At 43.1% G+C, this 10,072-nt stretch overlaps 2 protein-coding genes across 4 annotated transcripts in view; both read right to left on the reverse strand.

Annotated features, from left to right (window-relative positions):
* Positions 1-9,475, reverse strand: part of LOC139367449 (ubiquitin carboxyl-terminal hydrolase 54-like) — a 52,543-nt gene extending 43,068 nt beyond the window's left edge. For both annotated transcript variants that reach the window (XM_071105660.1, XM_071105662.1), the window contains exon 1: positions 9,395-9,475. The gene's annotated coding sequence lies outside the window, so the exon portion shown is untranslated. The remainder of the gene's footprint in view (positions 1-9,394) is intronic.
* A 350-nt stretch (positions 9,476-9,825) lies between these two features.
* The window catches only part of LOC139367952 (myozenin-1-like), a 10,050-nt gene continuing 9,803 nt past the window's right edge, over positions 9,826-10,072 (reverse strand). Inside the window, exon 6 of one of the 2 annotated variants that reach the window (XM_071106369.1) lies at positions 9,826-10,072. This exon is cut by the window's right edge and continues 295 nt beyond it. The gene's annotated coding sequence lies outside the window, so the exon portion shown is untranslated. The other variant, XM_071106368.1, reaches the window with a different exon arrangement.

Here is a 10,072-nt window from a genome sequence, read left to right on the forward strand (position 1 = left end):
CACACACACACACACACACACTATGGTTTTGCTGTAACTGGGTTATAGCTTCACATCTCACTGGTTGACAATGAGGAGAAAGGTTCAGAGAAGTGCTACATTTCCTCTCTCTCTCTGTCTCTCTCTCTCTGTCTCTCTCTCTCTCTGTCACTCTCTCTGTCTCTCTCTCTCTCTGTGTCTCTCTCTCTCTCTCTCTCTCTCTCTCTCTCTCTGTCTCTCTCTCTCTGTCTCTCTCTCTCTGTCTCTCTCTCTCTCTGTCACTCTCTCTCTCTCTCTCTCTCTGTGTCTCTCTCTCTCTGTCTCTCTCTCTCTCTGTCTGTCTCTCTCTGTCTCTCTCTCTCTTTCTCTGTCTCTCTCTCTCTCTCCCTCACTGTCTCTCTCTCTCTCCCTCTCTGTCTCTCTCTCTCTCTTCTCTTCCTCTCTCTCTCTTCTCTTTCTCTCTCTTTCTCTCTTGATTCCGTAATTCTCTGGGGCTGTATAAGGCACTGCAAGAGGTGTCACTACAGTCCCTGGTTTGAATCCAGGCTGAATCCCTTCCGGCCGTGATTGGTTGCCCCATAGTGCAGCACACAATTGACCCAGCGCCATACGGGTTTGGCCAGGGTAGGCCATCATTGTAAATAAGAATTTGTTCTTAACTGACTTGCCTAGTTAAAATAAAATAGGATGCTCTCACTCCCTCAGTAATTCTATAGAGCCTGTCTGCAACCCCTCCACGAGTTCCACTCAGGCAAAACATGTGAAACGTCCCTTTTGAGAACAGGTAATTGATAGATCAATAACATTCCACATTCTAGATGCAGGATAAGGCTAAATTCCATTATCTTCTATAATTGTAATGTTGTTTATTAAAGTTCAATCTGAATTCTCGTTTAACTTCATGAAGTAAGCATTACATGATTCACTTTGTTTCCTATTCTAGAGGCCGTGTGGGAATGAATACAGACGCATCATAATCAGCACAGGGCTTCTTCTCTCCTTTCCTATTTACCTCGTGAGGAACGTCATTCACCTATTAACCACGTGAGGAACGTCATTCACCTATTAACCACGTGGCCTATAACCACGATACCATAATGCACATTCCTCATGCTTGCTCATCAACCTATGGGCTCACCCTTGCAATTACCACCTTCCTCTCTCTCAACCTAGGGGCTCACTCTTGCAATTACCACCTTCCTCTCTCTCAACCTATGGGCTCACCCTTGCAATTACCACCTTCCTCTCTCTCAACCTAGGGGCTCACTCTTGCAATTACCACCTTCCACTCTCTCAACCTATGGGCTCACCCTTGCAATTACCACCTTCCTCTCTCTCTCAACCTATGGGCTCACCCTTGCAATTACCACCTTCCTCTCTCTCAACCTATGGGCTCACCCTTGCAATTACCACTTTCCTCTCTCTCAACCTATGGGCTCACCCTTGCAATTACCACCTTCCTCTCTCTCAACCTATGGGCTCACCCTTGCAATTACCACCTTCCTCTCTCTCAACCTAGGGGCTCACCCTTGCAATTACCACTTTCCTCTCTCTCAACCTATGGGCTCACCATTGCAATTACCACCTTCCTCTCTCTCAACCTATGGGCTCGCCCTTGCAATTACCACCTTCCTCTCTCTCAACCTATGGGCTCACCCTTGCAATTATCACCTTCCTCTCTCTCAACCTATGGGCTCACCCTTGCAATGATCACCTTCCTCTCTCTCAACAAATGGGCTCACCCTTGCAATGATCACCTTCCTCTCTCTCAACCTAGGGGCTCACCCTTGCAATGATCACCTTCCTCTCTCTCAACCTATGGGCTCACCCTTGCAATTACCACCTTCCTCTCTCTCAACCTAGGGGCTCACTCTTGCAATTACCACCTTCCTCTCTCTCAACCTATGGGTTCACCCTTGCAATTACCACCTTCCTCTCTCTCAACCTATGGGCTCACCCTTGCAATTACCACCTTCCTCTCTCTCAACCTATGGGCTCAACCTTGCAATTACCACCTTCCTCTCTATCAACCTATGGGCCCACCCTTGCAATTGCCACCTTCCTCTCTCTCAACCTATGGGCTCACCCTTGCTGTTTTTCAGCAACAGTTGTCGACAAACCAACCACCTCCCCACCACGAGCAGCTGTAATAACCTTAACGCCTGTCATTGAAACTCCTTTCGATGCCAGCTGCCCAGCAGAGGGCTCCCTGTCATCAGCATCTGGCTCCGAGGAGGACTCCTCTGAGACGAGGCCACACCCCAAACTACTTCAAAAAATTCCATATGGCATTTCTGTCTCTGCTGTTTATCCAGCTAAGCCTGCTACTTGATTGAATTTTAATTAATATCCACACAGACGCCGCTTGAAAGTGGAATGGCAGTTGGACAATCCATAGGGATTCAGAGTTGCTCACAGAAAGAGTTGGGACAACATGCTGCTTGCCTCCCAGGGCATCACATACTGTCACGATGAACTCTGTTACTTTGAGTTGTAAGTCTACTGACTCGAAATGCATTGAACTGTTATTGGTCAAAATAGCCTATGCAGGAGCACCTATGATGGTGTGTATGTGTGTGTGTGTGTGTGTGTGTGTGTGTGTGTGTGTGTGTGTGTGTGTGTGTGTGTGTGTGTGTGTGTGTGTGTGTGTGTGTGTGCGTGTGCGTGTGTGTGAAAGTGTGTGTGAAAGTGTGTGTGTGTGTGTGTATGTGTGTGACAGATAGTAGAAATGATCGAAGACTAATACACAAGGTAATTCACCCAGCTTATACAGTATGTTCATTAATCTACTATACAGTATAACACACACACACACACCTACAGTGTATAAAGAATTCATCATTATAATCAGACACATTCACACATACATTCTATGAGGAGGATATAAAGGCTGTGAATATGTTGATATGAATATATATTCACTTAATATCTCTTACATAATGTAATTCATACGCACACGAACCCTGTCCTATGTCTCCAAGGCCGGATCCAGGCATAAGTGACTAAGAGGTCGTTTAGGGCCCCTTGCCACTAGGGGGCCCCCGACCCCAAAAAGTATTATTATAATTATTGTGGAACTTACTATTGAGATTGAGAAAAGTAGAATGCACACGGAGCAATTTTGAAATGTGGCTGTGCATCAGCAGTTTTTCTCTTGTTATGTCAGTCTAGACCTGGGACGATAAACCGAAAATGATCGACACCAACTAAACTGACCACTGATCGTGAACATTTTGATGATATTGTTCATTATAATAAATAACCGATAAGGCCCTACTAGAGATTTGTGAAGTTTGAAATGAAATACGTTTGCTGACATGGGTGATTGAAAGTAGTAATAGTTATAAGGGTAATATAAAAAAAACTTGCGATATTTGTCAATATCTATGTCAGTAACACTCAATTAGCCATGTCAGATTTTTTATTTATTAGTAGTTAGTCTAGTCAGCTATCTAAACTGGTAGTAATCCTGGCCGAATACTGACCGGGCACGCAGTGCACGTGCCCAGGGACCCTGACCTCCAGTGGGCCCCCATTCATTTTGTTAGTCACTCAGATATCATATTAACATGACATAATTCATTATAAAATGTGTAGAATTGCAAGAAATTAGCTTTAAAACTGCTAAAATGTCTCTCCACCCTATGGTAAAATTAGTAGAATTGCAGGACATTAGCTGTAAAACACAACAACAACAAAATATCTCTGTCCCATGGCAAAATTTGTAGAATTGTAGGAAATTAACATTAAAACTTCAAATGAGAGAGAGAGAGACAGAGAGAGAGACAGAGAGAGAGAGAGAGACAGAGGGAGAGACAGAGGGAGAGATGAGAGAGACAGAGGGAGAGAGACAGAGACAGAGACAGAGAGAGACAAGTGTGCGGTTAAAATTGGCAAAAAAGACACACATTTCTTCACACAGGGTCGTGGGGTTAGACAGGGATGCAGCTTAAGCCCCACCCTCTTCAACATATATATCAACAAATTGGCGCGGGCACTAGAAAAGTCTGCAGCACCCGGCCTCCCCCTGCTAGAATCCGAAGTCAAATGTCTGCTGTTTGCTGATGATCTGGTGCTTCTGAAACCAACCAAGGAGGGCCTACAGCAGAACCTAGATCTAATGCACAGATTCTGTCAGACCTGGGCCCTGACAGTAAATCTCAGTAAGACCAAAATAATGGTGTTCCAAAAAAGGTCCAGTCACCAGGACCACAAATACAAATTCCATCTAGACACTGTTGCCCTAGAACACACAAAAAACTATACATACCTTGGCCTAAACATCAGCGCCACAGGTAATTTCCTCAAAGCTGTGAACGATCTGAGAGACAAGGCAAGAAGGGCATTCTATGCCATCAAAAGAAACATAAATTTCAACATACCAATTAGGATTTGGCTAAAAATACTTGAATCAGTCATAGAGCCCATTGCCCTTTATGGTTGTGAGGTCTGGGGTCCGCTCACCAACCAAGACTTCACAAAATGGGACAAACACCAAATTGAGACTCTGCACGCAGAATTCAGCAAAAATATCCTCCGTGTACAACGTAGAACACCAAATAATGCATGCAGAGCAGAATTAGGCCGATACCCACTAATTATCAAAATCCAGAAAAGAGCCGTTAAATTCTATAACCACCTAAAAGGAAGTGATTCCCAAACCTTCCATAACAAAGCCATCACCTACAGAGAGATGCACCTGGAGAAGAGTCCCCTAAGAAAGCTGGTCCTGGGGCTCTGTTCACAAACACAAACACACCCTACAGAGCCCCAGGACAACAGCACAATTAGACCCAACCAAATCATGAGAAAACAAAAAGATAATTACTTGACACATTGGAAAGAATTAACAAAAAAACTGAGCAAACTAGAATGCTATTTGGCCCTACACAGAGAGTACACAGTGGCGGAATACCTGACCACTGTGACTGACCCAAAATTAAAGGAAAGCTTTGACTATGTACAGACTCAGTGAGCATAGCCTTGCTATTGAGAAAGGCCGCCGTAGGCAGACATGGCTCTCAAGAGAAGACAGGCTATGTGCACACTGCCCACAAAATGAGGTGGAAACTGAGCTGCACTTCCTAACCTCCTGCCCAATGTATGACCATATTAGAGAGACATATTTCCCTCAGATTACACAGATCCACAAAGAATTCGAAAACAAATCCAATTTTGAAAAACTCCCATATCTACTGGGTGAAATTCCACAGTGTGCCATCACAACAGCAAGATTTGTGACCTGTTGCCACGAGAAAAGGGCAACCAGTGAAGAACAAACACCATTGTAAATACAACCCATATTTATGCTTATTTATTTTATCTTGTGTCCTTTAACCATTTGTACATTGTTAAAACACTGTATATATATATAATATGACATTTGTAATGTCTTTATTGTTTTGAAACTTCTGTATGTGTAATGTTTACTGTTCATTTTTATTGTTTTTCACTTTATATATTAACTTTATATATTATCTACCTCACTTGCTTTGGCAATGTTAACACATGTTTCCCATGCCAATAAAGCCCTTGAATTGAATTGAATTGACAGAGAGAGAGAGAGAGAGAGAGTGAGAGACAGACTTGTTCCACATTTTGCTACATTACAGCCTTATTCTAAAATGGATTAAATAAAATAGAAATCCTGATCAATCTACACACAATACCCCAAAGTCAAAGGGTGTGAATACATTCCGAATGCACTGTAACTACAGTCTCCAAAGCAACGTGGAATTCCATCAGTTCTACCATCTACAGGGCCTTCAGAAAGTATTCACACCCCTTGACTTTTTCCACATTTGGTTGTGTTACAGCCTGAATTTAAAAAATATTACATTTACATTTTGTGTCACTGGCCTACACACAATACCCCATAATGTCAAACTGGAATTGTGTTTTTAGAAATGTTTACAAATTAATAAAAAAAATTAAGCTGAAATATCTTGAGTCTATAAGTATTCAAAACCTTTGTTATGGCCAGCCTAAATGAGTTCAGGAGTAAATGTGCTTAACAAGTCACATAATATGTTACATGGACTCACTGTGTGCAATAATAGTGTTTACAATGATTTTTGAATGACTACCTCATCTCTGTACCCCACACATAAAATGATCTGCTTTAGGTCCCTCAGTTGAGTAGTGAATTTCAAACACAGATTCAACCACAAAGACAAGGGAGGTTTTCCAACGCCTTGCAAAGAAGGGCACCTATTGTTAGATGAAAAATAAAATAAAACAGACATTGAATGTCAATTTGAGAATGATGAAGTTATTAATTACACTTTGGATGGTGTATCAATACACCCAGTCACTACAAAGATACAGGCGTCCTTCCTAACTCAGTTGCCGGAGAGGAAGGAAACTGCTCATGGATTTCACTGAGGCCAATGGTGACTTTAAAAGAGTTGCAGAGTTTAATGGCTGTCCTGAAAAGAAAGCGGTATGTTTTGGCCATATCCAACATAAGACATCACTCTGGATATGTTCAAGCATGGTGGTGGCTGCATCATGTTATGGGTATGCTTTCCACCAGACACTGGGAGACAAATTCACATTTCAACAGGACAATAACGTAAAACACAAGGCCAAATATACACTGGAGTTGCTTACCAAGACGACGTTGAATGTTCCTGAGTTGCCTAGTTACAGTTTTAACTTAAATCGGATTGAAAATCTATGGCAAAAATGTCTGTCTATCAATGATCACCCACCCCCGCGTCTTCATTTCAGTCATTTAGCAGACGCTCGGCCGCGTCTTCATTTCAGTCATTTAGCAGACGCTCAGCCACGTCTTCATTTCAGTCATTTAGCAGACGCTCAGCCACGTCTTCATTTCAGTCATTTAGCAGACGCTCAGCCACGTCTTCATTTCAGTCATTTAGCAGACGCTCAGCCGCGTCATCAATTCAGTCATTTAGCAGACGCTCAGCCGCGTCTTCATTTCAGTCATTTAGCAGACGCTCTTATCCAGAGCGATTTACACAGGCAATTAGGGTTAAGTGCCTCGCTCAAGGGCACCTTTTGGTTACTAACCCAACGCTCTTAACAGCTTGAAGAATTTTTTAAAGAATAATGTGCAAATGTTGTACAGTCCAGGTGTGCACAGCTCTTAGAGACAAACAGAAAGACTCACATCTGTAATTGCTGCCAAAGGTGATTCTAACATTCTAATGTGTATGTGCGTGTTTCCTGTTGCAAGTTGTATTGTTACATGCACGAGTACAGTGAAATGCTAAACTTGCAAGCATTTGTGTGTGTGTGTGTGTGTGTGTGTGTGTGTGTGTGTGTGTGTGTGTGTGTGTGTGTGTGTGTGTGTGTGTGTCCACAAGAATAGTAAACACCAATTTGACCAACTGGAGACATTTTGCTGGTCACCACAAGGTCAAATTCTATTTCTAGGGGGTTTAGGGTTAGGTTAGAATTAGGTTTAGGGTTAGGAGCTAAGGTTAGGGTTAGGGTTAAGAGCTAGGATTAGGTTTAGGGTTAAGGTTAGGTTTTGGGGCTAATGTTAGGGTTAGGGAAAATAGGATTTTGAATGGGACTTAATTGTGTGTCCCCACAGGGTTAGCTGTACAAGACTCTGTCTGTCTGTCTGTCTGTCTGTCTGTCTGTCTGTCTGTCTGTCTGTCTGTCTGTCTGTCTGTCTGTCTGTCTGTCTGTCTGTCTGTCTGTCTGTCTGTCTGTCTGTCTGTCTGTCTGTCTGTCTGTCTGTGTTTATACTCTAATTTTGGCCCGCCCAGCAAAGGAAAGGCACCCTGTGTGAAAAATGCTATGAGAAACCGTGACATACACTCTGAATGACCTAAAATGATGAATCCCATTTGGTCTTTCACAGTCAGGCCAACCCAAGCTGTTCTGTTCATTAGGCTAATAGTAGACCAACCCAAGCTGTTCTGTTCATTAGGCTAATAGTAGACCAACCCAAGCTGTACTGTTCATTAGGCTAATAGTAGGCCTAATATTGAAACAGATACACTGAATCAGAAATGCACAGGTTTCAGATTTTCCCAAGTTTTTCAGGTTTTTGTTCTGGCACACTTTTCTTTACAGAAAAACAACAACATTGTATGTTCTAAGTCCATAACAATGCTTGAACCACATCAGGAGACCACTTTTGAGGTCTAGGAAAAATCTAAGAATTGTTCATTTTTGAGAGTAGTTACCCTTTAATTCAAGTATGCAGGCACCTAGTATGCAGGCACCTAGTATGCAGGCACCTAGTATGCAGGCACTGTTGTTTGATTAGCATTGTTTCTGTAGCACATGAGATGGAGTTTGCCAGAAGCTAGTCAACATAGAGAAGGTTTTCGGCACTGCCTTTCCATCTACCAGAAGACGGGTTAGGCCTATCATTAGCCATGTCTTAACTTGCTTCAAAGGGCCATTATTTTTGATAAAGACTTACTCATTATGTGTTCTCCTGTTCTTTCAACTTTTTTCCAATGTCTAGCAACCAAAGGCATTATCCTAATCATATTAACAAACCATGATAGTTGCTGCATCTTTAAATCCCCCCCTGCATTTTGGAACATTCACCGGTTGGCCTACCGGGAGCTGCGCCTAAAATGTGAATAAATAATAGTTTAACAAAATGTTAAGCTAAACATTCCGATCTGCTCCATCAGTCCTATTAATTGATATGGCGTATAACTCAACTAAACTACTTTGATGCGCACCAATGGGGATTATTAAGAAGTGAGTCTTCGCTATGCCCACTGAAGAACGCGTATCTGCGTATACCCTCCACTACACCACTGACCTCATCCATACAGACCAAACAGAGGAGGTCAAATCAATACCGGGACTGATGACACCTGCTACCGGGGTTGAGCATGGCTTTCTATCAACAAGTCGCCGGGCACTTAATAGTTAACGCAAACCAGCTGTAATAAAATTGAATAGCCTAACGGAACGGGTTATAGGCTAGTCCCGGCCAACAGAATCTCCGTCTGTTATAAAAACGATCCTAATGATGCCCAAAGAGAACCTCGTGGAGATACTGGTCACGGCTACGTGAATAATGGACATCCATTACAGCCATGCAGCTCAATAAATAGAGGAGAGAGAGAGAGGGGGGGAGAGAGAGAGAGAGAGGGGGGGAGAGAGAGAGAGGGGGGGGGGAGAGAGAGAGAGAGAGAGACAGAGAGAGAGGGAGAGAGAGAGAGAGAGAGAGAGAGAGAGATAGAGAGAGAGAGAGAGAGAGAGAGAGAGAGAGAGAGAGAGAGAGAGAGAGAGAGAGAGAGAGAGCATCCTAGCCAGCATAAACTACGCACAGTAGATGACAGCCGTTATGTCACATCTGGCCGCGCGGCACCACGCTCGAACTCTTTGCCGCGTGCGTCCGCTGGAATTATTTACAGGTGAATGACTACCCCGTGTCCCTGCCTTTATCTCTCGTAGATGGAGTTCTCACCTCGGGTCCCGTTAGTGTCCCGTTCCAGTCTCGTGCTGTCCCGGTAAAAATAACGACGGAGAGGAGAGGCGCACAATCCAGCCTTCAATCCAGTGCTGTGAACCCGACACGCTGCTCTCGCGACAGCACGCCCGTTTTTTTAGTTTTTTTGTGTGTGTGTGTGTCTTCCGCATAGCAGTGATTTTTATTTTATTTTATTATTTTTTATTATTAACAACAAATCAATACATAAGCACCCCCGTTTTTCCCGATCGCTCTCTCACTGTAAGTGACGTCACTGTGGGACTTAACGGCTCGCGACCGCCCTCTCCTGGTCAATGAGCTGAACTGCCTTTATGGTACTGTACGAATGACGTCATGACGATACTGTAGCAGAGCAGACCTGATTTCTAATGTGTTGAGGGATAAGATAAATTGAAAATAAGCAGAGCTCAGTAAGCACAATTTCTGTACACGGAAAGGTTTATTGGTAAATACAGTTTAATTCAGGCTACATTTCCTACTGTCAAGGTTATTGTCTTATTATCTTCATCAGTTTCTTTTCCCCCTTCATCATCACCATCGCCTTCATCGCCTTCATCATCACCATCACCTTCTGTCTCTTCTCTTCTCTCTTCATCCATGTATGTTTCATGCAAATAAATAACTGTACACATCAACATATGTGTGTAAGTACAG

This window comes from Oncorhynchus clarkii, chromosome 16, assembly GCF_045791955.1.
Source record: "Oncorhynchus clarkii lewisi isolate Uvic-CL-2024 chromosome 16, UVic_Ocla_1.0, whole genome shotgun sequence".
Lineage (NCBI taxonomy): Eukaryota > Metazoa > Chordata > Actinopteri > Salmoniformes > Salmonidae > Oncorhynchus > Oncorhynchus clarkii.